Genomic DNA, 13,630 nt, shown 5'->3' with positions numbered 1-13,630 from the left:
TTCCTCTAATAGGTGTGGTTTGGGCTGTCTGACATTCTGTTGCTTAATTGTCTAGGTGCCAGTGAATGCAAAGCTCAGATGATTGTTCCTCATGGTACAGTCTGTGCCACAGTTCTAGTTACCCAGTTGGTTACTCTGTGTTCCTGGAGATAACTCAGCGTTCCTAGGTTTTGCTCTGCTACCTTGGAGTTTGCTCTATCAGGCCTTTTTTGGCCTAGTTTCCCAGCTTTGACCTGTTTCTGTAAACCCTTTTCTGAACCCCCTCCTGCAGAAGTCCTTGGCTTGGAGTTGGTCCTGCAAATGTCTCTGGCTCTGGTCTATTGCCTCAGAGTTCTCAGGCTTGGGTGTGACCAGAACTGCAGATGTCCTAGCTCAGGCCTACTCCCTTTGAGGTCACAGACTCACACCTGGCCCCATGGAGATCTCTGGTTTCTGCCTACTTTCTCAGAGGTCCCAGATTCATGCCCAGACTGGCAGAGGTCCTGGTTCAGGCCTAGTTCCTTGGAGGTCCTAGACTCACGCCCATACCCACAGGGGTCCTGGCTTAGGTCTACTCCTTTGAAAATTTCAGATTTACATCTGGATCCTCAGCAGTCCCTGGCTCTGGCTCACTCACTAAGCGGTTACTCCCCTGTACCAGGTCCTGCTCCGGTGGCGATCGCTATCCCTAAAGCTTTTCCTTATGAACATAGGCACTACTAAGAAATCATACAACACTCATCCTGTGAAGCCAGCATTTCCTGATACTAACTCTAGTCAAAAATGTCGGGCGAGTAAAATTAGATAATATCTCTATTTAATATACATTTAGAAATACAAAAAATAAAAGAAATTCATCAGTTTTTAGACTTAGTTTCTCTAGTAGTTTGAATGATAATGGTTCACATTGGCTCCTATATTTTAATGCTTAGTCACCAAGTAGTGAAACTGTTTAGAAAGAATTAGATGGCTTGGCTTTCATGTAAGAGGTATGTCATGAAGAGTGAGTTTTGAGGTTTCAAAAACCCAAGCCAAATCCAGTCTCTCTCTCTCTCTCTTCCTGTTGCCTACAGGTCAGGATATAATACTCTCAGCTACAGCTCTAGTGCAGTGCCTGTCTATGTCCTACCATGAGGATTAGAGACCCTCTAAAACTATAAATCTTCAAGTAAATGCTTTCTTTTATGAGAACTGCCTTGGTTGTAATGTCCCTTCAGAGCAATAAAACAGCAACTAAGACTTAAGAAACCATTAATATTTTATTATTAGAAATATATGCAGATAGGAGGGGGGAAATATGCAGGAGACAGGTAACAAGTGAAGCAAGCAGCTGTCAGGGAAGTCATAGTTTTGCAGCTGCTTACGAGCCTCGGCTCATTTGGAGAACAATCTCCTGGGCTAAGCACATCCAAACAATGCTGCAAAGGAAATCAAGTCCAGCAGCACGGAGTGTGTGCTGTGCTTGGGAGCGCTGGATTTACACACGCGAGCACCCACGTCCCGGCTTTAAACCAGCTGTAAACAATTCAGATGTCGCTATTCCGCAGCTCTTAAAGGGATTTAACTGCTGATGGATCAAGGCCCTTGAAACAGCTATGCAAAGATACAATGTGCAAGTCGTGAAATAGACACTCCTTAAGCAAAAAAAAGAAAAAAGAAAATTAATATATAGGTACTTCAATATGTAAAAGTCAATGTTGTAATAAAACAAGTTAATATAATGTAGAGAAAAGAAACCGAGAATAATCTTATTAATGTATGATAAATATAAGTTATTTCAATGTTTTCTTTTATGATTCAGTTGGGTAGATAACTAGTAACAGATGTGAATTACACAAATACAAAAGCAATGATTAAATCTCATAGCTAATGTTATAATCAAGAGAGACCTTGGGTCCTCAGTAAGTGGAGAATGTGCTGTTAGCCACTGATCCATCTCTCTAGCTCTATTTGGAAAAGTTAATGAATTACCCACTTTGACATATCTAAAATAAGTAAAAAGGAAATTAAGAAAACAAGTTATATAAGTTTTCCAACAACACAAGTGTTATTGTTTTTATCTGCTTGGCTCAAAATTGTTCCAGAAGCATCTATCCAGAGCAAACAGTCAAAAAATACATCGAAAGGCAAAAAGGGATAAATGAAACTAGAGCTATTTTTAAATAACATTACCTTCATACTCATTTTTTTGCTGCTTGAGAATTTCATACATCCTGTTTTCATCAAATCCATCCCACTTGCTGTCTCTGATTCCTCTCTTTTCCCTCCATCAATTTTCTCTCTCAACGTCATGGTGTTTCTTTGAACTTACTGAGTCTACTTACTCCTGCCTATACATGCATGGGTGGAGGGCTACCTAATGGAGCTTGAATAGCTTCTCAAGGGCACCATGTCCCTGAGGATGACTGACATTCCTCTCTCCATCAGCAAGCATCAGCTACCAACTGCCACTCAGCTCCTCTTTCATTAGGGCTGGCATTCTGGCTGGCTTAATATTGTGCACTTCTTGTGCATGTAGTCAGAGCTGCTGTCAGTCTCTGTGCAATGGTGCTGGTATATCCAGCAAATACTGTTTCGCTTGCAGCCATCAACTACGTCTGGCTCTTACAGTCTTCTGACCCAACTTGAGCAATGTTTCCTGGCCCTTGGGGGAAGACTGTGATATAGAAGCTTCATTTAGACTTGGGCACTCTACAGTTTCTTATTCTTTGCATATTAACAGTTGTAAGTCTCTATATTAATTACCATCTACTGCAAAAAGAAGGCTCTCTGATGAGGCTTGAGAAATGCACTATTTTTTTTTTTTTTTGCTTTACCTCCAAACAGGAGACCAAGAACATTTTATTTATTTTATTATTATTTTTTTTGAGTTTTTCAAGACAGAGTTTCTCTGTAGTTTTTTTAATTTATTTTTTATTGAAAAAAATATTTCTGCCTCCTCCCAGCCTCCCATTTCCCTCCACCTCCTCACACTCCTCTTCCCCTCTCCCCTCTCCTCTCCCCCTCCCTCTCCAGTCCAAAGAGCAGTCAGGGTTCCCTGCCCTGTGGAAAGTCCTAGGTCCTCTCCCCTCCGTCCCTATCAAGGAAGGTGAACATCCAAACTGGCTAGGCTCCCACAAAGCCAGAACATGAAGTAGGATCAAAACCCAGTGTCATTATCCTTGGCTTCTCATCTGCCCTCATTGTCCGCCATATTCAGAGAGTCCGGTTTTATCCCCTGCTTTTTCAGTCACAGTCCAGCTGGCCTTGGTGAGCTCCCAATAGATCAGCCCCACTGTCTCCGTGGATGGGTGCACCCCTAGTGGTCCTGACTTCCTTGCTCATCTTCTCCCTCCTTCTGCTCCTCATTGGGACCTTGGGAGCTCAGTCCGGTGCTCCAGTGTGGGTCTCTGTCTCTATCTCCATCCATCGCCAGATGAAGATTCTATGGTGATATGCAAGATATTCATCAGTATGGCTATAGGATAGGGTCATTTCAGGTTCCCTATCCTCAGCACCTGGGAGCCCCTCTAGGTTCAAGTCTCTTGCCAATCCTAAGATGGCTCCCTTAATTAAGATATGTGCTTCCCTGCTCCCCTATCCAATCTTCCTTTATCCCAATCATCCCGTTTCCCCAAGTTCCCCCCATCCTCCCCTTCTCACTTTTCTCTCCCCATCTCCCCTTACTCCCCCATCCCACCCCACCCCCAAAATCCCATTTTTTTTTGCCCGGCAATCTTGTCTACTTCCTATACCCAGGATAACAATTATATGTTTTTCTTTGGGTTCATCTTCTTATTTACCTTCTTTAGGATCACAAATTATAGACTCAGTGACCATTATTTATGGCTAGAAACCCATGAGTACATCCCATGTTCATCTTTTTGGGTCTGGGTTACCTCACTCAGGATAGTGTTTTCTATTCCCATCCATTTGCATGCAAAATTCGAGAAGTGTTTTTTTTTTTTTTTTTACCACTGAGTAGTACTCTAATGTGTATATATTCCACACTTTCTTCATCCATTCTTCCATTGAAGGGCATTTAGGTTGTTTCCAGGTTCTGGCTATTACAAATAATGCTGCTATGAACGTAGTTGAACAAATGCTTTTGTCATATGATAGGGCATCTCTAGGGTATATTCTCAAGAGTGGTATTGCTGGGTCCAGGGGTAGGTTGATCCCTAATTTCCTGAGAAACCGCCACACTGATTTCCAAAGTGGTTGCACAAGTTTGCATTCCCACCAGCAATGAAAGAGTGTACCCCTTCCTCCACAACCTCTCCTGCAAAGGCTGTCATTGGTGTTTTTGCTTTTAGCATTCTGACAGGTGTAAGATGATATCTCAAAGTTGTTTTGATTTGCATTTCCCTGATCGCTAAGGAGGCACTATCTTATTAGTGCAAACAAAAACTTGACCAGGAGGCATGGTGACACACACCTTTGATCCCAGCACTTAGGAGGCACATGCAGAAAGATCTCTGTGAGTTTCAGACCAACCTGATCTAGTTCAATTTTCATGTCTTCAAAAACTACATAGAGACACTCTGTCTCAAACTAACAAAAACCCTTAAATAAATAACCATTCTATTAATTATAATTCCAAACTGGTGTGGGATTGTTTGTGACTTACGCCTTCATCCACCCAAGCATGCTTACACAACAGCTCACATGTGTACACACACAAATTTCATATACACATTGTACATAGACACATATACAAAAATAGTAGAATGAAATAAAAAACATAAATGCCAGTATATCAATAAATATGACATTCGGATGTTTCCATTACTCTAATTGGCACAATTATACATTTTGAAACAATGTATAATAGAATTATCAAGGTTTATTATTTTGCTGTGCAATTTAAGGTGTTTAACTTGTCTATACTTTGTAGTGGCATTTCATTTGTATTTCAATAAATAAAGTTTGCTTGGGGATTGGGAAAGTAAAACACCCATACTGGCCAGCCTTACAATGACATACACCTTTAATCCCAGGAGCCACATTGGTTGCCATAGAAGCAAGGTGGTATATTACTTTAATCCTTGTGGTGCATACTTTTAATTTCAGTACTTGAGTGAATTATATAACGGGAGGAAACAGCTCTTAGACACAGTCTCATTCTGCGATTCCTGGAGGCAGCATCATTTTTTCTGACTGAGGTCGAGGTAACAGCGAGTGACTAGCTGTTTTGCATTTCAGATTTTCAGGTTGAACCCCAATTTCATTCCCTGAGTTTTTATTAATTGGGCCTCATTCCTTTTTATTTTATTTTTGAGATTATAATATAATTATATCATTTCTCTTTTCTTTCTTTCCTCCAAATCTTCCCATATACCCCTCCTTATCTCTTTCGAATTCATGACCTCTTTTTTCATTAACTGTTGTTACACACATATGTACTTGATCATACATATGCATTTTTAAATATTACCTGCTAAGTCTGTATAATATTACTTATATGTATGATTTCAGTGCTCTTTCCTGGAGATGAATATTTAACAAAATTATCAGCATTCCTTAGTTGCCTGTAATTCTTAGTCTAGAATTAAGGCTTAATGGTCTCTACTCAAATGTTTATTATTCTTGTTCTTGTTCAGCTACTGTATAGAGTCATGTTGGCAAGACTTTATAGGTGAAGCTTCTGACATTACTAAGAGACATAATCTCACAGCAAATCCCCTGGTCCTCTGAATTTTACTGTCTTTCCACCCCCTCTTCTACAGTATCCCTGAGCCTTTAGGTGTGGAGGTTGTTGGCAGTTGCATCTATTAAAACAAGGATTCACAACTCTGTTTGTTGTTGTTGTTGCAGTTTTTTGTACTGGTCTCATATGTGACAAAAAGAAGCTTCTTTGATGAGGCATAAGGACTATACTTAAATAATGAAAGAGAACATGTGATGTTTGTCTTTCTGCATCTGGGTCACTTCACTCAGAATTGTGTTTTTCTAGTTCTGCCCATTTACCTGAGAAGGCAATGACTTCATTTTTATTTACAGTATTCCATAGTATATATGTACTACATTTCCTACATCCATTCCTCAATTGATTCAATTTCCTAGCTATTATGAATAAAGCAGCAATGAGCAGGGCTGAGCAAGCATCTGCGGGGTAGGATGTAAAGTGTTTGAGTGTTCACTAGAAGTGGATAATATGAAAGATTAATTTTTAGTTTTTCTAGAATTCTCCACATTTATTTCCATAGTAGCTGCACCAGCTGGCAATCCCACCAACAGTTGATGGGGGAGTGTCATATATCAATCTGTTGATTTCATTGGTTAAGCAATAAAGAAACTGCTAGGCCCATTTGATAGGCCCACCCTTAGGTGGGTGGAGTAAACAGAACGGAAGGCTGGGAGAAAGAAGCTGAGTCAGAGAGTCGCCATGGTTCTCCCACTCCAAGCAGATGCAGGTTAAGATCATTCCTGGTAAGCCAGCTCGTGGGCTACACAGATTATTAGAAATGGGCTAGTCCAGGTGCGAGAGCTAGCCTAGAAGAGGCTAGATAGAAATGGGCCAAGCGGTGTTTAAAAGAATATAGTTTCCGTGTAATTATTTCAGGGCATAGGCTAAAGCTAGCCATGTGGACGGCTGGGTGCCAGGGATGCAGCCCCTCCGCTCATACTACTACAAACAGTGAAAGAGCACTCTCTTTTTTCTACACCCCTTTCAGCATTTGTTTTTGGTTGTTTTGTTGAACCTTGACATTCTGACTGGAGTAAGATGAAATCTCAAAGTTCTTTGGATTTTTATCTTCTTAATGTCTAGGAAAAATGAGTATTTTTGAGTTATTTATCTTTTTAACATGTTTAGACTGTCTTTATTTACTACCTTCTTTGTATGTTTTATTTTAAATTTTTATTTGAAAATAATTTTTTTCATACAACATGTTCTGATTATAATTACCCTCCTCCACATCCTTCCAGATCCTCTCTACCTCCCCACATGTCTTTTCATGTTCTTTCTCACTAGTAAACAAACAATTACTTAAAAAAGAAAAAATAATAATGAAATAAAACAAAAAAATATAGGACAAAACAAAGAAGCAAACAGAAAAATGGAGAGCCAAAGAAAAGGCACAAGAAATGTATATAGACATAGAGACACATGCATTGCCCTGCACAGAAATCCCTTAAAAGTGCAAAGTCAGAAACCATAATACATAAGCAAAAACCTGTGGGGTAAGAAAAAATAAAGAAAGGAAGAATGTGCAAACAATACATTATGAGAAAAAAACTCAAAAATGCCATTGAGTTCATTTTGTGTTGGGCATCTACTGCTGGCCATAGGGCCTGGCCTTAAAATTGGTTTGAGTGCTTTGTGAGACTCCATTAAATAAAACTAATTTTTCATTTTCAATTTTTTTGTGGGTTCATATGGACATTGATAATGTTGAGTTAGAGGGCCTTGTCGTCTTCATGTGCTCCAAGACCCTCTGACTCTGACGGTCTTTCTGCCTCCTCTTTCACAAGCTCCATGAGGCCTAAGGGGAGGGAATTGATGGAGATATGCCATTTAGGATGTTCCAAGGTCTCTCACTCTTGGCACAAAGTACAGATGTGGGTCTCTGTATTTATTACCATTAATTGGTTCGTCCCACAAGCTTTGTGTCACTATTGTACTAGTACAACATGCATGCAGATTACCATTGTAGATCAAAGATTTTGTAGCTGGGTTGGTATTAATTTTTCTACTTGGGTAGCATGCTGATATGGGATTCCCCTCTGTGTGCTATGAATATGTTTTATTGCCATTTATTAATAAAGAATCTGCTTTGGCTTATGGCAGGGCAGAATATAGCAAGACTGGAAATTCAAGTAGACATAGAGGAGGAAAGAAGGAGGAGTGAAAGAGATACCATGTAGTTGCCAAAAGAGAAAGATGCCAGAACCTTACTGGTAAGCCACAGCCTCATGGAGATACACAGATTAATAGAAATTGATTAATTTAAGATATAAGAGCTAGCTAGAAATTTGCCTGAGCCACCAGTCAAACAATGTTGTAATTAATATAGTTTTTGTGTGGTTATTTGGGTCTGTGTCACTGGGAAATGAAAATGCAGCCTCTGTTAACAGCATACCAAGTACCTTCAGCATAGTGAACACTGCTAGTCAGTAGGAATGAAGGCTCTGGGTTGGCAACAGCTTGATTTCTCCATGTTTACTGAGTTATGTAAGTGTCTTAAGCAATATGGTCTTACCATCAATTTGTGGAGAGCAACCAATTGGCAGCCTGAGTTGTTAGGGAGTTCCCATGGGGCTCCTTTGGCCAACAACCCATTCCTGGAACTGTTAGCCTCATTTGGTGGTGAGAGATGTCCACTTAATGCTTTGTCTTCTCTGTTATTTGATGATTTCATTTAGTTCACCTTTGTATATATATATATATATATATATATATATATATATATATATATATATATATATTAGGATGCTTCTATTGTATTAGGTTTCCATATGAGCCCTAAGATAGCCCTTAGTTTTAGCTGTCCCACCCCATATTCTCTTCTTCACTCCCCTCTTAGTATCCTTTCCTGTTTGGTTCTTCAGTTCCAGTCCTCCACCATCAATCTATAATTATATATTCAACTTCCCTTCCCTCGGGTAATGTAGTCCTTCTCTAAGTTCCTTCCTCTGTGTCTAACTTCTCTCCTTGGAAATCTGCTGGCCACATTAGCCAGGGTAGGCAACTTTCACTCTCTTTTTCTGTTCTCCAAGTCCAATTCCCCAGTCTCATCCCCTACCCTGTAGCAGACCACCTGTAGGGGCCTGTCTTCCCTCTCTTCCATTCCCTGTGGACTCCACAGATCCTTGTGACAGACTCAACCCCACACCCTGCCAGCCCATCTCCATTCTTGCATGTCAGCTGCCAACACAGAAAGAAGTTCTACCCAGGACCCTCAATGGTCACACCTGGTGAGGAATCAGAAGCACACCTACCAAACAACCCACTGCCATCACAGGGTCCTAGAATCCAGAGAGGGCTACAGAAACCGATGACCATAAAATCCACCCAAAAAGGTAAGGTCGGTGACAACACTGAGAATTGCAATTCCCCCAAACATTTAGAGATCTTAAATGTCTAAAAGTTGGCATAAAAGTTCAGTCAATAACAGTTAGGACAATATGTTTCCACTAGACCCTAGCAGCCCCACTACAGTGAACCATGAGAAATGCAATATGGATGAAGTATAAAACAAGGACTTCAAAGTACCTATTATGAATATGCTCAAGGACCTTAAAGAGAATATTAATAAACCCTTTAATGAAATATACTAAGACACAAACAGTGGAATGAAATGAAAATTGCTCAAGACATAAAAGTTGAAACAGAATTAAAAAAGAAAACCCAAACTGAGCAGAAAAGAAATTCCCTACAGCACATAATAATCAAAGTGCTAAATATACAAAAGAAAGAAAGACTATTAAAAGTGATGAAGGAAAAAGACCAAATGGCATATAAAGACAGACCTATTAGAGAATAACACCTGACTTCTTTTTATATTGTCATCATCATTTATTTTTATTCAAATTCCATAAACATGGCAAAATATGACAGGCATATAGTAAGTATTCCATTAGTGTTTTTTTTCTAAATGACAGACACCACCTGACGTTTCTTTTTCCCACTTTTATTAAAAATAGATTCATTTCTCATATAATATATCCTGATTACAGTTTCCATTCCTTTTACTCCCGCCCAGTTCTTCCCCACTTCTCCTCCCATCTGGATCTACTCTCTTTCTGTCTCTCAGTGTGAAAAGAAGAGGCTTCTAAGAGCTATCAACCAAACATAACAAAATAAAAATAAGATAAAATAAAGCTGCTGGCTGGTTTTGTGTGTCAGCGTGACACAAGCTAGACGAGATCCAGGTGAAAGGCATTTTCTCATTTAGTGATCAGCGGGGGAGTCCATAGTGGGTGGTTCTATCCCTGGGCTGCTGGTCCTGGGTTCTATAAGAAGGTGGGTTATGTGGAACAAGACAGGAAGCACCTCCCCACCATGGCCTCTGCATTAGCTCCTGCCTCATGGATGCTCACCTGCTGTGAGTTCTTGTCCTGACTTCCTTCAGTGATGAACAGCAATGCAGAAGTATAAGCCAAATAAACCCTTACCTCTCCAACTTGCTTTTTTTGGTCAGGTGTTTCATCACAGCATTAGAAACCCTAGCTAAGACAAAAACTCATCACATCAAAGTTGGACAAGAATCTATTTTTAATAAAAGGAAAAAATAACTAAGCGGTTCCTGTTTTGTTTTACTTTGTTTTCATTTTTGAAACAAGGTCTCTCTGTGTAGTCCTAGCTGTCCTGAAATGTAGACCAGGTTGGTCTCAAACTCACAGAAATCCACTTGTCTCTCTCTCCCACGTGCTCGGATTAAAGGCATAAGCGACCATGATCTACCTAGAGTTGTTCTTAAAACCTAAAATCCTACAGAATTTTTCTAGAATTGCCTATTCCACAGCTTCTAGACATCAAGTAGAATCATCTACCATGAGAGCAGCACTCTGTTATACTGGGAAAATAAAGCACAATGTATTTGTACACTTAAAAAAGAATAGCACCTGATTTTCAATGGAGACTCTAAAATCCAAAACGGCCTGGACAGGTGTTCTACAAACTATAAGAGACCACAGGTGTCAGCTCAGACTGCTATACCCAGAAAAACTATTCAACACAGTAGATGGAGAAAGAAAGACATTCCAGGGTAAAACCAAATTGAAGCAGTATCTACCAGAATAAAAACTTCAACCTGAAGAAGTTAACTACACCCAAGAAAACACAAAGAATAAATTATCTCAGACTAGTAAATCAAAAGAGATCTATGGGATTAATATAGTAGGCAAGACAACCATGCTGCCAAAAGCAGTCTTTAGATTGAATGTAGTCCCCATCAAATTTTCAACACAATTCTTCACAGGTCTTGAATTCTCCTTTCTGCTTCCTCATTTGCCCCAGAGTGAGCAAGCAGCCTCACATTTCTGCCACCACAGCCCACAGCTGCTCCGTCTCTTCGCTCCCCTGCAACTGATAGCAGACCAAACCATCAACCCACTAGCCAAAGCAAACCCTTCACGCTTTAGTATGCCAGGTGTTTCATCACAACCTGAGAGATTAACTAATGTGGAAAACTATCCAGAAAGTACTCATAAAACTACAGAAGAAGAGAAAATATTTGCGAGTCACTTATCTGGTAAAGATTTAGTATCTAGAATGTGTTAAGAACCTCTATAGGTCAGTAACAAGAAAAAGTCAAAGACAAGGAAAATATTAAAACCTGAAAAAGAACGTCCTTGAGAACTGGAAGAGAGTATCTTGCTGCATTAGACATTACTGCAGCTAGAGGTAAATCATCCCCAGGCAGAAAGGACTCGACTACACCTGATGTTTCAAAGACGGGAATGGGAAGCAGGAAGTCTACACAGAAGACTCTTGCTGGGACCCTCTTTACTGGCCAGACACTTCTGCTGACTCCTTTGCTTTATACTAAATACACTCCTTCAAATCCAAAGCTCAGATATTATGGTATAGGTGGAAAACAACTTGGAAGTTACTCACTAAGAAAAATTAAGGCATCATATAGACCTGCCACTCCTAATTATATGCTCAACGATTTGCAAGAATTCAAAATGAATTTCTGTACAGTGTTCATGTTTATCCACCACCTCAAAAAGGCAGGTAAATGCTAATGCGTACTGCACTGCTGGGGAAACCTCAAGGTGGAGCTATGCTTGATCTTACCCAAAAGACCAAGAGGTATTCTAAAATAAGATTTAAGTCGAAGTAGCCAGAATAAAAGGTGGCAGGCTTTACTACCCTTTCCATACACTGGGTAGGTAAGTTTATAGAGATGAGCAGATTAGCGATTCCCAGAAGGAAACAAGTGCTGCTGATTTGTTGGTCCAAGTGTTTTAGGCTGTGCAGATATGATAGCTGGACATTACAGTGTATGCAGTGAATGGCAGTTACTTTGAAAACAATGAGTTTTATATTTTGTGAATTTCATAGCAAATTAAAAAGAGAGGCAGAGGGAGGTTAGAGAGACACAAAGAGGGAAAAGCAATGGGACCAGAGAGGTAGAGCTAAGTTCTGCATACTAAGTGACAAGCTAGGAATGCTGGTAACCACCTAAGGGAGAGGCAAAACAAACTCTTCTCTAACTCGCCTCTAGAGGGCGCCCCACCTGTGCGTCTCTGATTTTTCTTTCTTTTTTTTAAAACTCAAGTCGTTTTTATTTATTCAAGTTCTAAAGCATTCAAGCATGCGCAGTTGCAATACATTTCTCTTTAATCATTTTCCAAGAATCATTAATATTTACCCACTTTAGTTTCTTTTCCTTGACTCACGCCTTTGGTCATTGACCTTTACCCCAAATCATTAATTTTTATATTGCAAGCCAAATGATTATATCTAGCCAGGGACACCTCATTCACACTGTGCTCTAGCCGGCAGCAAGCATGTGTTTACAAAAAACCAGTCTGATATTTTTGTATTTTTGTAATCAGTTGAGTGTATGACGCCATACCTCGGATATTATTTTCAGGTGTAAATCAATTTCTAGATAATCTGCATATCACTTTTATGTGGACAACAGTTATAATCCTATTCTTTATAAATTTTCAAAATGGTAATGATTGCCTAAATTTTAAACAGTTGGGACCAAATTTCTATTCTTCTTGGAAGTTTCTATGCGTACTTTTACTTCCAAGGGAACTGGGAGCTTTAACTGAAAACATATCTAAACATTCGTATCCTGGCACCAGAGAGATGTCTGACCCTTTGTATCATTTATCTTTACCTTATGTCGCACCATAGGTTTTCAGTGTCATCTTTTAAGAAACTATCTTCCAAGTTCCTAAGCTCTTTGGAATATTGTTTTCTCTTTTTTAGGGTAGATAAATAAGCAAGAACCATTAACGTTAGTGAGTTCCTTCTGTTTATTCAGAATGACGGCAAGAATAGCCAGGGGCGGCTGGAGAAACCGGTTTCTGTGAATGACTGCAGAGAGCCTTGATTTCTTTGTAGAGACTTTCAGAAAAATTATTCCGGTAAACTCAGTCACAATCATAACTGGCAAAGCGAAACTAAGAATTACCATAAGAGTAAGCAAAGCTAAAGTTAGAGAAGCCTGAAGCCTATGAGCTCCCTGGGACCAGCGCTGGGGTCAGCAGCATCACTTCCACAGGTCCTTCTGGGAGGATGGGGTTCTCCAAAGGGCCACGCCTTAAGGACCTCTGTATGCAAAACATTTATGCACCATTTCCAGGGGAGACAGCTTGGCTTTTGCCACTTAATCCTTTGTTTTCTGATTTATTTCTGTATCCCAGATGTCAATCCTCTGTCAGCTATGTAGCTAGTGAAATTGCCTGCCTTTCTGCTGCTTTCCTTTTCACCCTGTTCATTGTTTGCTCATTTATATAGGGTCCGTTTAGTTTTATGAAGTTTCAGTTGTCAATTCTTGGTCTTAATTTCTGGGGACACAGAGTCCTGTTTAGAAAATCCTTTTGCACACCTATTTTGAAGGGCGCTGTTTATATTTTCTTATGACAGTTCATATTGAGGCCTTGATTTTTATTTTGTGCAGTTTTTTTTTGCAAGGAATCACATACTGTCTCATTACGCATCTTAGATTTTCTACAAAAGTCAGTTGACCCCTACATGAAAGCA

The sequence above is a fragment of the Microtus pennsylvanicus genome, chromosome 5 (genome assembly GCF_037038515.1).
Source record: "Microtus pennsylvanicus isolate mMicPen1 chromosome 5, mMicPen1.hap1, whole genome shotgun sequence".
Lineage (NCBI taxonomy): Eukaryota > Metazoa > Chordata > Mammalia > Rodentia > Cricetidae > Microtus > Microtus pennsylvanicus.
Note: the sequence above shows the minus strand (reverse complement) of the source record.